The 15562-nt window shown below is 40.2% G+C and overlaps 1 protein-coding gene across 2 annotated transcripts in view; it reads right to left on the bottom strand.

Moving 5' to 3' along the window:
* The window catches only part of FBXW7 (F-box and WD repeat domain containing 7), a 275066-nt gene that overhangs the window by 188196 nt on the left and 71308 nt on the right, over nucleotides 1-15562 (bottom strand). Inside the window, exon 1 of one of the 2 annotated variants that reach the window (XM_074993175.1) lies at nucleotides 11366-11467. The exons of the other annotated variant lie outside the window; for it this stretch is intronic. The gene's annotated coding sequence lies outside the window, so the exon portion shown is untranslated. Of the gene's footprint in view, nucleotides 1-11365; nucleotides 11468-15562 lie in introns of those variants that run through there. 2 annotated transcript variants of the gene reach the window in all.

Genomic DNA, 15562 nt, shown 5'->3' with positions numbered 1-15562 from the left:
TACATAAATATTACTATTATTCTTTGTAGCAAAGGACCATGTGAGGCAGCTACTGCCCAAAATTTACATTTTCAAAATACACAGACACAAAAAGAACTTATACCCAAGAGTTTTAAAGGAACTAACCAAGGAACAGTTTGAACTGCTAATGTTAATATTTAACAAATTTTGAAAAACAAGGAACATTCCAAAGGACTGAAGCATGGCCAATGTGTTGCCAATATTTTAGAAGGGAGATTCAGGGAGCTGTTGATCAGTTTGCCCAACGTTAATCCCAGGTGAAATAAAGGACCAGTTAATTTCGGACTCTGAGAACTACAAATAACGATAGTCGGCAGGGTATCATGGTATCATGGAAAGAGGGTCTTGTCAAACTGGTTTTTAAAAACAGAATTACAGATCTGGTTGACCAAGACAACTGTTTTTATACACTACACAGATTTCTCCAGGGCATTTGATTTAGTATCACATAACATCTTAAAACAAAACTGAACTATTTAGAATGAGTACGATACATGATACATCCATGGTGTCCAACCAGTCCTGACAGTCCAACCAGCTACAGTGAACTAACCAGATTTTATTGTGAAAATATATTTATTGTTCAAGACAACTAGCCACACTCAACCAGCCAAACAGCCACACTTGGCTAGCATGTTGGACACCATGACAGTAGCTGGATTAACAATTTGCTCAAGGACAGATCTTAAAATGTAGCTGTTTAACAGAAGAGCTCAATAAGCAAGATGAGATATTGTCTTACAAAACAGTGACTTGGAGAAGGACATAGACTTAATTATAGACACTTGCTTCACCATGGCTGTCAGTGCAACACTGTAGCAACAAAGCTATTAAGATCCCCAGATGTATAAAAAGAAGCAGAGGCATGGAAGTGGTTTTGACCTTTCTATACACCACTAAAATATTGTACCCATTTCTGGTTACCACGTCATGAAAGATGAAATACTGGAACAACTCAAAGGAGGGCCACAAAAATTAAAGAGCTGGACAACATATCTTATGGGGCTACTATAAGGTGGGTGCAAAACTGGCTGGATAACCGTACTCAGAGTAGTTATTAATGGTTTTCAATCCTGCTGGAAAGGTATAACAAGTGGGGTTCCACAGGGGTCTGTATTAGGACCAGTTCTGTTCAATATCTTCATCAATGATGTAGATATTGGCATAGACAGTAAGCTTATTAAGTTTGCAGACGATACCAAGCTAGGAGGGGTTGCAACTGCTTTGGAGGATAGGGTCAAAATTCAAAATGACCTGGACAAATTGGAGAAATGGTCCAAAGTAAACAGGACGAAGTTTAATAAAGACAAACGCAAAGTGTTCCACTTAGGAAGAAACAATCAGCTTCACACATACAGTCTGGGAAAGAGTATGGCAGAAAGGGCTCTAGGGGATCCAGTGGACCATGTTAAATGAGAGTCAACAGTGTGATGCTGTTGCAAAGGAAGCAAACATGATTCTAGGATGCATTAACAGGCGTGTTGCAAACAAGACATGAGAAGTCATTCTTCTGCTCTACTCTGCACTGGTTAGGCCCCAGTTGGAGTATTGTGTCCAGTTCTGGGTGCCGCACTTCAAGAAACATGTGGAGAAATTGGAAAGGGTCCAGAAAAGAACAACAAGAATGATCAAAGGTCTAGAGAACATGACTTATGAAGAAAGGCTGAAAGAACTGAGCTTGTTTAGTTTGGAAAAAAGAAGATTAAGGGGGGAGACATGATAGCAGTTTTCAGGTATCTAAAAGGGTGTCGTAAGGAGGAGGAAGAAACTTGTTCTTCTTGGCCTCTGAGGATAGAACAAAAAGCAATGGGCTTAAAGTGCAGCAAGGGAGTTTCAGGTTGGACATTTGGAAAAAGTTCCTAACTGTCAGGGTGGTCAAAACACTGGAATAAATTGCCTAGGGAGATTGTGGAATCTCCCTCTCTGGAGATATTTACGAACAGGTTAGATAAGTGTCTATCAGGGATGGTCTAGACAGTAGTGGGTCCTTTCATGAGGGCAGGGGGCTGGACACGATGACCTCTCAAGGTCCCTTCCAGTCCTAGCATTCTATGACTCTATGATAAGAAACTTAGAGCAAAACCCATTCAGTTTACCAAGAAGGTGGTTCAGAGGCAACATGATCACTGCAAGTAAATTCTTGCACATGCAAAATGCATGGTAGTGAGGAACTGTTGAATCTTGCTGACAGAAGCATTGTAAGAAATAAGGCAATGTCTTCTATATCCTTGGGAGACCCTATTAAATTAAGTCTGAGTAACTTTAGGTTCTAGCGTAACAAAAGAAATGCTTATGTATTATCAGGGGCTGGGACTACATGTAACTTCTCTGAAAGGGATGCATGTACAGATACACACTACACTCCCTATTGATTTAACCCACACAAACTTCAGCTATGAAAACAGCATAGTACCTACGATGGTGTCTTCTACACAGTGAGGTCAGTAGTGACTTCTCTCCCATCGACTCCAGCTTGGTCAATGCGAGAGCATTCAGATCAATTTATTGCACCTAAGTAGACACAATAAATCAACCACTGGTGGATCAATCGTTGCAGTGTTGATCCACCATCTAATATAGATGTGACGTGAGGCCTAAAAGGCAAGGAACTATTCTAGAGACTAGAAATGAAGGGTGCAAACGTCATAAAGAAACAGGCTCATCAACTCAGTTTATGTTCTGGTTCTGAATCACAGGGAGTTATATGAATTTTTTTTTTTTTGGAAGGACTTTCCAAAAGCTCAAAACTGAGGTTGGGGATGACCTGTAGTAAAATTTTTAGCACACATGTAGGTTCCTTTATTTTTTGTAATATGTTTTACCTGTAACACTTTCATCGTTAGAAAGAATGTCCCTACTTCAAAAGAACATGTATAATAAATTGTGTAACTGCCAGCAGTCACTAGCTATAACTGCTATAGAGAAAACAAAGCAGAAACAGAAGCCTGTTTAAGCAGCTTGTCTTTCTGGAAATATCACAGGGTAAATCCAAAAGCTGTGCCACCTTGTCAGCCTGGTCAGGAGGCAAAAAGACACAAGTCTCTACCCAAGACAGGTAACGGCTGTAGAGCTCAGAGTCTAGAGTGGATGCCCTTGGTGGGCCATAACTTTGGGTGCAGTTTCCCTCAATTGTGACAGATATGCAAGTAGGGTTGCCAGAAGTCCAGGGGATTCAATATAGCTGACCAAGCAGCTGAAGGTCTGGTTGGCCATGGCAGTGCAAGTAGGCTCTGTGCCCAGCTCAGCATAGCTCCTGCGAAGTGGACAACATATCCCTCCAGCTCCTAAGCAAAAGGGTGCTCCAAATACAACCCTCATCCATGTGCACTGCCCCAAGCTCCAGCTACACTGTCTCATTGGCTAGGAATCATGGAAAATGGGAGCTGCAAGGGCACTGTATAGAGACTCTTGGCTGACCGTCAGCCCAGGAGCCAAGGTGACATGCGAGCCATTTTCCAAGTCACGCAGAATTCCTCCATCCCCTGGAAATGCTGGAGCCACCTTGAGGTCAGCACCACCTGGAATCTGCATCCAAATCCCCTGCCGTGCCCACCCCTGCCCAAATGCCTCATCCCCAGCCCCACGCAAGAGCCCTCACCTTTAGACACTGGAACCCCCTCCCACATCCCTCAGCCACAACCCTTCTATACCCCAAACCCTTCATCCTCAATCCATTCCTTCTCACTTCACTCCAACCCCCGACCCAGAGTGGAGCCTCCTCTTGTACCCCAAGCCCCTCTTCCATCCTAACCATAAACCCACATCTAGAGCCAACTCCCCTTCCCGCATCTCAACCTTGCTAACATGAGCGAGACTCTAAGAGAGCGCAAATGATAGGGGGACCCTCAAAAAGGGGCAGGGCAGGGGTGGGGGGGGTCTCAGGGCAGAGTGTTGAGCTTTACGCAATAAGAAAGTTGGCAACCATACATATGTATTGGAAGCAGTGTTCCCTGTAAGCTGTGCACTTGGAAAGCTACTCAGAGATTTAAATGCTGTCCAGCGGATTAGCAAAGCACCCACAGCTAAGTTTTCTACCGTTGACATGGTCTTCTCTCTAAGGCAGCTGCAGGAGAAGTGCAGGGAGCAGAGGAAGCCATTCTACATAGCCTTCATCGACCTGACCAAGGCCTTTGACTTGGTCAGCAGGGATGGTCTGTTCAAACTGCTCCACAAGATAGGCTGTCCTCCACGGTTACTCAAGATGATCCAGTTGTTCCACAAAGACATGAGAGGAACCATCCAATATGACGGTGCATTATTGGATGCTTTCAGAATCAGGAGCGGCGTCAAACAAGGATGCGTGCTTGCTCCGACATCGTTCGGGATCTTCTTCACACTCCTCCTGAAGCATGCCTTTGGATCTTCAACAGAGGACATCTTGCTGCACACAAGATCTTATGGGAAACTGTTTAATCTTGCAAGGCTGAAAGCTAAGTCTAAGGTGCGGGAAGTCCTCATCAGAGACATGCTGTTCGCAGACGATGCTGCTGTCGTGTCTCACACAGAAGACCAGCTTCAAAAACTGCTGGATCGGTTCTCCAAAGCGTGCAAGGACTTTGGGCTTACCATCAGCCTAAAGAAGACGAATGTCCTCGGTCAGGATGTTGCTGAATCCCCATCAATCAGCATTGACAACTGTACGTTAGAGGTCGTCCACGAGTTCGTTTACCTCGGGTCCACCATCACTGACACCCTGTCGTTGGACACTGAGCTAAATAGGAGGATCGGAAAAGCAGCCACAACTCTGTCCAGACTCAGCAAGAGAGTGTGGAATAACAGCAAGCTGTACACTCACACCGAAATGCAAGTCTACAGAGCCTGCATCCTCAGCGCCCTCCTTTATGGCAGAGAGACTTGGACCCTGTATGCCTGCCAGGAAAAGAGGCTGAACGTCTTCCACTTGCACTGCCCTCAGGCGCATCCTTGGAATATAATGGAAGGACAGAGTGACCAACACCTCCATCCTCGAGCAAGCTGGAATCCCAACCATGCACACCCTCCTCAGGCAGCGTCGGCTCCGCTGGCTTGGCCACGTCCACAGGATGAATGATGGAAGAATTCCAAAAGACATCCTGTATGGTGAGCTAGCCTCTGGCAAATGACCTCCCGGACGCCCCCAGTTGCGCTACAAAGATGTCTGCAAGAGAGACCTCAGAAAGAGAGACAGACATCGAACTGGACAACTGGGAAGAACTAGCAGACGACTGCGGCAGATGGAGGCAGGAGTTACACAAGGGCCTTCAGAAGGGCGAGATGAGGATCAGACAGCTAGCAGAGGAGAAGCGAGCGCACAGAAAGCACACTAAGGACTTGTCAGACACCCACCACATCTGCAAGAGATGCAGCAAGGACCGTCACTCTCGTGTGGGTCTTCATAGTCACAGTAGACGCTGTAAATGAAGTCCTCAACTGAAAGTATAAAGGGCGCAATCCATAATCTATGAAGACTGAAGGATGCCTACTACTACATCTAAGTTTTGTTTCTACTGGCAGATGCATATATATGTCTCAGTGCACATAAAAATTTATTCTGCACATGGATGGATGCAAAAAAAATCTGCACGTGGATTGAAAAGATGAGAGAGAACACTGCTGGGACCGTACATAGGATCTCTTACAGATTAAATTGTCATAAGTGTTAACAGCAGTGAAAGAAGTAGCACAGAAGGGAAAACCATAGGGAAAAGTGTCAGTCCTTTCAGGAAAGGAACAGCAAAAAACAGACAAGAAAAAATGAGTTATTAACAGCCGCAGAACTGCTTATGTTAAACAAAAAGAAAAAGAAAGATCAACACTGGGGAACAAAAAATGGTCAGCTTGCTGTATTTTGACACCTAAGAGCCCTGCATGGCTACAAAATTTATATCCACTGATATAAACTGGTATCTACAGAGCTGCAAGGCTCTACTGGGAACTGCAGAAGCAAAATCAGCAACCTGTCAAGCTACCGCTGCCAGGAGCTAGTGCTCCATGCCAGCAGCTCCTCTGGCACAACTGCATTGCCGTTAGCCCCACCCACTGGGGCAGATCCCTCACAGCAGCTGTCTCTGGTTGAGCTAGTGCAGTAGGTGGGAGTGAGGGCAGCAAAGCCATGCTGGAGGAGCTACTAATGCGGGGAACTGACACTTTGGAACAGCCCAATAGGCTGTTGCTTTCATCGCAGCTATAATTAAAAAGACAACTTACATCAAGTAAAAAGCTTGCCTGTAAGCCTTTTTAATGGATCAATACTTCGTCACCATCAGCAACTCAACAAGCCAAGGGAAGAGATGGACAAAATTAGGTTTGTTAAGCGATTAAGGAAAATAGCTTGTGGGAATACAGGTATCTTCTGAAAGCCCTGGAAAGCTAATCACAGATGATGTCCCGGAATTTATTATTTATCTCTAGAAGTAACCACAGAACATGGAGATTGCTTAATATCAAAACTAATACAAAAACATGCTACTCTGTTCTGATTTTCCTGAATTACAGCATGGATGCAAAAAACTGTTAAAGATGCAATGAGGAAGCCAAATATTAAAATCAGGGACAATCACTATTGGCTGCAGAACAGAAGTGCTAAATAGCTGACAAAATGTATGCAACCATTTTAACTGTTAACCAAGACGTATGGGTGTGTGTGTGAGAGAGAGAGAGACCTGCATCACTGTCAGAAGTCTTATCTTAATGGTACCTGTTGAGTCAGCTGTGGAGCCTTCTGCAGCGGTGCCCTTATGATGATGCATACAGGCTCCTGCCGACCTGCTGCTGGCTCAGTTCTTCCTTGGTGGACTATTCCGACAGAGGGAAAGTGGATAGGATTTGGAATGCATATGAGCCACACATCTTGAAGAACAAAATATTTCCTTTTATGGGTGATTGTTCGTGTCCATTCCAGTAGGTGATCCTCAAGCAATTGCCACAGGGGTCACTCAGTTGCTGACTGCAGTACAGCCCTGCTGAAGAGGGCATTTATATAGCAGAACTGTATACTATATACATATACACACATATATATTATATATAGTGCACTGTGAAGGCATGGATCTGAAGACCATGTTGCTGCCTCGCATGTGTCCTGAATGGGGATTTTTGCAAAAGAATGAGGCAGAAGAGGCCTGCAGTCTTGTGGAGTATGCTATCAATGCTGGGGCAGGAACCTTAGCTAGGTTGTAGCACGTTCTGATGCAGAACATGATCCATGATGAAATGTGCTCAGATGTGATGGGAAGCCCTTTCACCCTCTTAGTGTCTATAATAAAGCACTGTGGTGACTTGTGAAATGGCTTTGTGTGTTCAATGTTGAAAACTATGACAAACCTGATGTGCAGAGAATGGAGTAGTCACACTCTTGTTGACATGAGGTTTAGGAAAAAACACTGGTTTAAATGAAATTGTGATACTCCTTGGATAGGAACTCTGAAGGTGGGTGAAGCTGCATCCTGTCTTTACAAAAAATGCATAGGAAGAGTCAGAAGTCAGCTCTGAGGGGTCAGAGACTCTTCAGGCTGAGATTATGGCCACCAGAAAAGCCACCTTCCAGGACAGGTAGGACAGAGGGCAGGTTGCCATATTTTCAAAGGGGAGTCTGCAGTAGTCTGGCAAGAACAAAGCTGAGATCCTACTGGGCAATAGACTGCTGCCACTGCCTGTCCAAGGCCTTGAGAACTCACCAACCATGGAACTATTCAAGACCAACCTATCCACCATGCCTGGGTGAATGGCCAAGATGGCAGCCAAGAGATGATATTGCCAATCCTTGTTGCTTCGGGTACAGTAGATAGTCTAGCACAAGGTGAACAGAAGCTTGCTCTAAGGAAGTACCTTTCTATAGGAACCAAATGGAAAAACACTTCCACTTTGACAGGTATATCGTGCAAGTGGAGGGCTTCCTGCTCCCCAACAGGGCTTCTGTAACAGAATCGGAAAACTTCAGTTCAAGAGGGTTCAGCCATGTCATTTCTATGCCATGAAATGGAGAAACTCCAGTTGGGGTGGTTGTGGTCCTGTTTAATGAGATTCTGGAACACAGGGAGAGCTACTGGCCTGTCTAGTTAAATAAATTCCTCTGAATGTTCATGGTATGAGACTGAATCTTCCAAAATGTGGGTGCTGGATTCCAAACTGGGGTGGACATTTCTCTGGTTCTGATGAACTAGTGTTGTACTTGACTGAAAAACTGTGCATTGTAGTGCTTTAGAATTCATATACTTATACTGGTATACCACAAAAAATGTACAGCAGCCTTCCTCACATTGCAAGCAATAGGTTTCTTGGGGTCATATTAAGAAAGTACCTAAATTCTTCATCTTAAAATGATATGTATAAGTGCATATGTAGGAGATAAAAAACCATTTTTAGACTTCCAAGCAACTTAAATATGGTTCAAATATTGGCATATAAAATAGCCATTTGCATAAGAACCACTTAGCCTTAGTAACTGAAAGGAGATCTGGTTACCTTTTCCCTGTTTAGGGACAAATCAGAGGTCCTTATTACCTCCATCAGACCCATATCACTGATGTCTAAGATTAAGATTACTATCTTGGAAAAACAGAAGATTTTAGTATATTTTTATGACACTTTGCTGTAACTTAGTTCTTCCCTATCCAACTTATTAGCAAGTGATATCCAGCTGTGTCAAGTTACAAAAAGTCTGTGCTCTCTATTAAAAGATCAAATTGGGAGTGTTTATTCTTAATGGCCTGAACAGAAAATAAGCAAGATAAATAGAATTGATTAGTTTTTGCCATTAGAAATAAACCTGAAGAATAAACTAAGAATCTGGTTACACATTAGCTGATTTAAAGGAGGGATTATGGTTATGCAAATGTGCCACCACACACTAAAAATTATGATGTTATAATTTCCAACACAATATTTTAACCAACGCAATATATTTCAAAGTCATTTAAGACATATTTATTAATTTTAAAAGAGCCAGAAAAACTAGGTTCTTTCAAATCTCTGTGGGAGCCCTGGAGCTACCTGAGAAGCTGTCCCATTTTCTTCTGTTACATCCAATTTATTATATATTCATGTTAATATAGAAATATTTACAGACACGTTTACTGTAAACGTCATGAACTTTTGGAGTGTTGTGCCTTGTTTTAACAGCCATATTAGTTAGGCCGCTTAAAGGAAATTCCCATCATTCAGTCGGTTCAGTCATGGACACTGTGATAAACATATATAATAGATGACCACTTTTAAAGCCATTTTCAATATCTGGAAAAATAATGTGCTGATCACATGCTCATCACTCCCAGCTGTAAAACTGGTGAAAACACATCACACTTGCTTTTTCCTACTGAAGTTAACAATTTTACTGTTCAAAATTTGAATCTGTAACCACTGAACTCATCTACTTCCAAATATTTTACTTAATGTTTAATAAATTCTTGTATTTTAACTTCACAAAATAACCCCTGATCCATGGATTAATAAGGCTTAGATACACAAAATAGAGTTCATCATGCCATCTTCCTCTAAAGTCAAATGTTTTACGCACAGGATATTATTTATGATTTACATCATAATTACACTGAATTATCCCCTGAAAAATATTATGTTAAAGAACAGCTAAAAAAAATCACTTCACTCTATACATTACCTTAAAAAAATCCTAATCTTAACAATTAATTGTTTACTCTGTACATCCAGCTGAAGTTTTCAGGTTGAGGTGATTGTATGATCACCTAAATTTAACACACTAATCCACAATTCATGTTACCTTTTTACTTAATTGTCTCCTAGTTCAAAATTCATGCAGGAATTTACATTGGTAAATGTAATGTGATAGATATTTTTTGTCCACTTATTACCATTATACCACAGGCACAATTAAAATGAATGCTTAACACAAAGAACTATTTTAACTTTTCAAGCTCTCTCTCTCTCTCTCTCTCTCTCTCACACACACACACAAACACAAAGTAAAATGTCCTACAGGAGGCATTAAGTACTCACAAAAAGTATTTTTATTCTTGAACAATAATGGAGAAATATATTAATATACAGGTACATATTTTGTACATACACAACATTGTTCATAAATGTATCTTGTGAATGAATGCACTGCAAATCGTAGACACACAAAACTCTATAAAACTTAACAAGTCCAATTTCAGAAGTATATAATCACTCCCATAGAATAAAATCGATAATCTGACCTCAAGTTTTGCAGTTTAGTTGGTTTTCTAACCAGAGCCAGCATTTTGCTTCATACCCATCAGTTTCCCATCAAGATAAAATGGTCAAGAGAATTGCTTTCTTTGTACTTTTCTGTAAATACAGAAACTGAATCTATACTAGCCAAGTTTTTTCAAAAAATTCTCTTTCGAAGGGGACTCTTTCGAAAGATCCAGCACAAGGTCCACACACAAAAAGCATTCTTTTCAAAGTAAATTGAAACAATGCGGCACTCCTTTCAAAATTGCTCTTCCTTTCCTGTTTCAGGAAGAGTGCCCCCTTTTGAAAGCTTCTTTTGAAAGGAAGCTTGTAGACACTCCACAGGCCCTTCTTTTTTTCCTTTTTGCCTCAAAGGAGTAGTCCTCATGGGGCCTGATTTTTTGATCCCCAGCCCATTCTTTCGAAAGAGCAGGGGACTGTGTGGACACTCTCTGTCAAAAGAGCAGATCACTCTTTTGATCTGCTTTCTTATGTGTGGATGCTGCCCTTCAAAATAAGTTCTTTCAGAAGAGATCTTCTGGAAGGACTTCTTTTGAAAGATCTCTGTAGTGTAGATGTAGCCTGAGTGACATTAGTTTTGCTATGGCCAAATATCTCAATAAATGAGCAACGAACTTTAAGAAAACAGTGTTAAACAGCTGCCAGAAAAAGGCTAGGAGTTTGTTAAACATGTTAAGATGATTTCTGATTCTAAATACAGAAGATTTCTCTAAACTATGAAAAATCATCCAGAATTTTAAGAAGTCAGTGAGTTTCTAATGCTTATATTACATTCACTGTAAAAAATATTGTTCAAAGTGATTTTTATTTTGACACAAACATGAGCTACTGTATCTTTAAGTGTTCAGCAGTTTCAAAGCAACTCTAGGCTGCAATCACAACATCCATTAGAGTGCTCCACGTTTCAGAGCAAGCAAGCAAGTGGTTGTCATTGTAGCCAGTAAATCACCTGATCCTATTACAAAATCAATTACTGCAGCACATTTCTATTGCTACATAACCTGATGATAGCAAAATGATATTGGATAGCTACTGCAAGGTCAAGAAAACTGCTGGGAACAGCTTAAACTTGTTTTTGGTTTGTTTTTGTTTTTTTCCCCCCATAGATGCATTATAATTTGGACCTATTTTAATTGCATATTTTAGATTTCAAATAAATATGAATAGTTACCTTCTTTGGCTGATTGGGACATGCGATGGATAGTCTCTGTAACTGGTCAGACGTATGGCTGCAAGATAGAAGATCAGAGCAGCAGGTCGAACGGCCCAGCCTCTTCATTAAAGAAGAAATAATGCTGCAGCCACATCCACACATTGACTTGCTCATCAGTTGACTTTATTCCTTAAGAAACCAGAACTGGTACATTCCCATACATACTCAAAATTGTCCAAGTGCCTCATTCTGCAGTTCCCTCACTGAAATTAACACTGATAAGGGAGTTGGGGGGGCTCCCTTAACAAAAAAACAAAACAAAACAAAAACAAAAAACAACCCACAGTCCCATCACCGATTAAAACTCAGCACTAAGACATATAGAGATTGTTTTACAAGGTAAGATGTTTTAAGGCTCCTAACTGGTTTATAAAGAGAAGAAAGGCATCTAACAGAGGAATAAATTCAAGGTATCAGACATCCTAAATTGCTCACTCACTACAGCTTCTGTTACCCTCCATCACTTCAAGTCCACTTACCTACTCTACCAGCTCAGCTTATCCAACCTGTTCTCTCTCAGTGCACACTACTCCAATAGCCAACAGAAAAGAGCCACACCCCTCAACAGCCTCCATGCACTCTATTCGAGAGCTGCTCAGTACCTGGAAAAGAACTACTGCTGCATTGCTTAGAGCAACAACAGGGAAGGAATTACAGGATGGAGGCTGACCTGCCAATCAGAACAGCTGACCTTTTATGACTCTAGTGTTCAAGAGGGACCCCTCACATGTAAGAAGAATGACACGTCTTCCTGTTATACTCTACAATAGATTTGCTATGATATATATACACATAATTTTAAATCTGATAAAATGAATAATTTGTATGTAATGAAAAGATTGCACTGAGGCATATGAAACTCCGAAGAGAAGTAAGAATTGCTGCTACCAAGCTATCTGAGTTATCACAGCATTTATGAAAAATAAACAAACAAAAGAAGGGCCAAGCAAGGAAGGTTGAAACATAACCCTTCTCTTATAAATTTGCTGGAGATGCAATAGAGCTATCAAGTATAAGTAGCTTAGAAAAAAAGTGAGACGAGTCTTTGGCTCAGAGGCAGAGTTATACAGAAAGGCAACCCTAATTCAAAAAAGTAGTCAGATCTAGATAGGCCTTTGGGCCTGTTACAAAAATGTTTGATGTTTTGAAATTAAAATATAATTTCTCAATAATCCTCTCTACCTGCCTAATTACTTCTATACAATTCAGTCAGTCAAAAACTTGACCGCATTTCTCACCATATAAAAATCAGCAAACCATATATTGTATGCGCTTTTCCTTAATATAAAACAATATGCCAGCAATACAAATATTATAAAAGCTCATTTTAACTGGCTTAGTAAAGTAAGCAATATGTTTTTTTAAGTAAAAGGGCACACATTAGCACAACTGCTTAAAATGATTACAGAATGAAGTGACTGGAAATAAGTGTCACTTGCATTTACAGAACTATCAGTGCTTGCCTAGTTCAACAGCATCCTCTACCAAGAGGTTAAGAAAAAAAGTGGATGGCACAAAACCAGCTTCAGCGTATACATGCAAGAAAAACTTCTTGTTTTCATACTGCACTGAAAGCTTAACCTCTCTCTTGCTCTCTCCTGCTCCCCCTGCTTCCTTCCCTCCCCTTCCTAGGTTTAAAGCTGAATTGAGCTAGTATTGCCTCTCCCTTTCACCTTGCTCTGCCCTTTTGATATTTATGTTTCTATTCAATCAACTGCCAGTAGCATCTAAATATAAACATGCAGTGCAAATCATATAAAAAAAACCCTTTCGCAGATAAAAACTATGGATGCAAATAAGCAAAATAATGCAATAACCTTTTACTTGCCTGCTTGAGGTACTGTCTGCTGCATAGAATTTTAAATCCTCATCTGCAGATGCAATTGAGCTGGTATTGCCAAGGACTTTGCTCTTCCTGTGCTGATTCTACACATCTATTCATTGAAAGAACACATTATATCGAAAATTTAAAGTAATATCAGGTAAAATTACCCTGATGGATTGAAAGCAACCGACATCTAAAACTCAGCTACTGGTTTGACCAGTCACATTTCAGAGATATGCCAGACACATTGGTGAAGAAAGTCTTATTGCTGATGCATGCTTGCCGGCAATATGCAGGATGTGGAAGTGCAGAGAGCTAATGAAAAAAAAATTAATACACAGAATTGAAGCGCAAGGATCACGCTTTGTCCATTAATACTTCATGTCTTTCATACCACAAAAATCTCTCCTCTGAAGCTGCTATTGTTTATAAAGCAAGCAGAGCTCTTGCAAAAAAACAAAATCCTTGTTTCAAACCCTGGCATCTCAGTAGACTGCAGATAAGTTCTAATAAAATATTCTAACTCTGTGCACAATATCTATAATAAATGAAAACCTTATTTTTCCTTTGGCATGTAATTAAGCATTACAAAATGTTATTGCTAAACAAAAACTGACTGTAATAAAATACTAATACACTGGGTAAAGATTTTTAGTTTAACATGGTTATGAAATATACTAGTGCTTCACTGGAATTTGTATTCCTCTTAACAGAAATGAAAAACCAGAAGTAAAGGCTGTTATTCATTATTTATGATTTTCCCTCCTCATGTCAGTTTCCTTAATGTCCTATTGATTCTCAGAATGCATACAGATGGGGCCAGTGACAGACAAACTCTCTCTCTCTCTCTCTCTCTCTCTCTGTGTGTGTGTGTGTGTGTGTGTGTGTGTGTGTGTGTGTGTGTGTGTGTGTGTGTGTGTGTGTGTGTGTGTGTGTGTGTGAGAGAGAGAGAGAGAGAGAGAGAGAGAGAGAGAGAGAGAGAGAGAGAGAGAGAGAGAGATATATATATATATATATATATATATATATATATATATCCAGAAAAAGAGATAAGGAAGATATCAATATCACTGCAGAATTTTGTTTCCAGGCTATTGATGGAAAGGACAAAACAATTCCAATATAAATTAATCCTGATGATATCATTTAGCAGAGAGTGACAACCTTAAATTCTTTTAAATGGAACTGTTCTATAAAACAGTTTCAAATATGAAATGAAATTTTGTTTAATCTGAAAAGTGTCACCGCTACATTAGTTTCTCATGAACTTAGAAAACGAGTAAGCGTGCTAGTCCCTGACATTGGTAATTTTGCACATACTTTAACTCTGACAAAGGCAAGTTATCAGTTAAGTTAAAATTGCTTGCTATGTATATTAAGCACAAGATCAACCTGACCTTCACTCTCCTGTTGCAAAACTCTAGTTTATTAAGTTATCCTTAAAGTTATTCTTTAATAGAATATGCAGTAAGGGAAGCACATACCCTCAAAACTATTGATATGCCACTTTAAAAGTTTGACAGCCTGAAATTATTTCTATCAGTTTGAAAAAAAAATCAAAGTTTAAATATCTGCAATTTCAAAAAAAGGATTCATTTTGTTCTGTAATAAAAATGTTTTATTGTATAGTATTATCTAGTAATTTATATAACTCACCATAGAATTTTAATACATGTCTTAAGTGAAAACAGGAGATGATTTCATGCTAAGCTTGAACTGACTTCCATGGAATGTATTAGAGACTCTTGTTCTTTAAAAGGTGGCAAAGCTAGCAGGGGAGAAGCTGCTCTAGATTTGATTTTGACTGACTGGCATTGGCTGAGAATCTGAAAGTGGAAGGCAGTTTAGATGATAGTGATCATGAAATCACAGAGTTCACGATTCTACTGAACCGTAGGAGGGAGAAAAGCAAAATAAGGACAATGGATTTCAAGAAGGCTGACTTTAGCAAATTCAGGGAGTGTAATGTGTAAGGTCCCACGGGAAGCAAATCTAAGAGGAAAAATAGTTTGAAAAACTGCCATCAGGCATTATTAAGGACACAAGAGTAAACTATCCCACTGCATAGGACATATAGAAATATAACAAGAGACCACCGTAGCTTAATGACAAGATGTTCAAAGATCTAAAATTAAAAAGTATCCTACAAAAAATGGAACTAGCTCAAATCATACTACAAATAAAAAAATTAGAAAGGCAACAGAACAAAGCAGGATCCAACTAACTAGAGACATTAAAGGGTAATAAGAAAACATTCTATAAATTAAAATCAAGAGGAAGGCCAAGGACAAGTGAGGCCCATTATTCAATGAGGGGTAAAAACAACAACA

This window comes from Carettochelys insculpta, chromosome 4, assembly GCF_033958435.1.
Source record: "Carettochelys insculpta isolate YL-2023 chromosome 4, ASM3395843v1, whole genome shotgun sequence".
Taxonomy (NCBI): domain Eukaryota; kingdom Metazoa; phylum Chordata; order Testudines; family Carettochelyidae; genus Carettochelys; species Carettochelys insculpta.
Note: the sequence above shows the minus strand (reverse complement) of the source record. Positions and strands in the feature narration are given on the sequence as shown.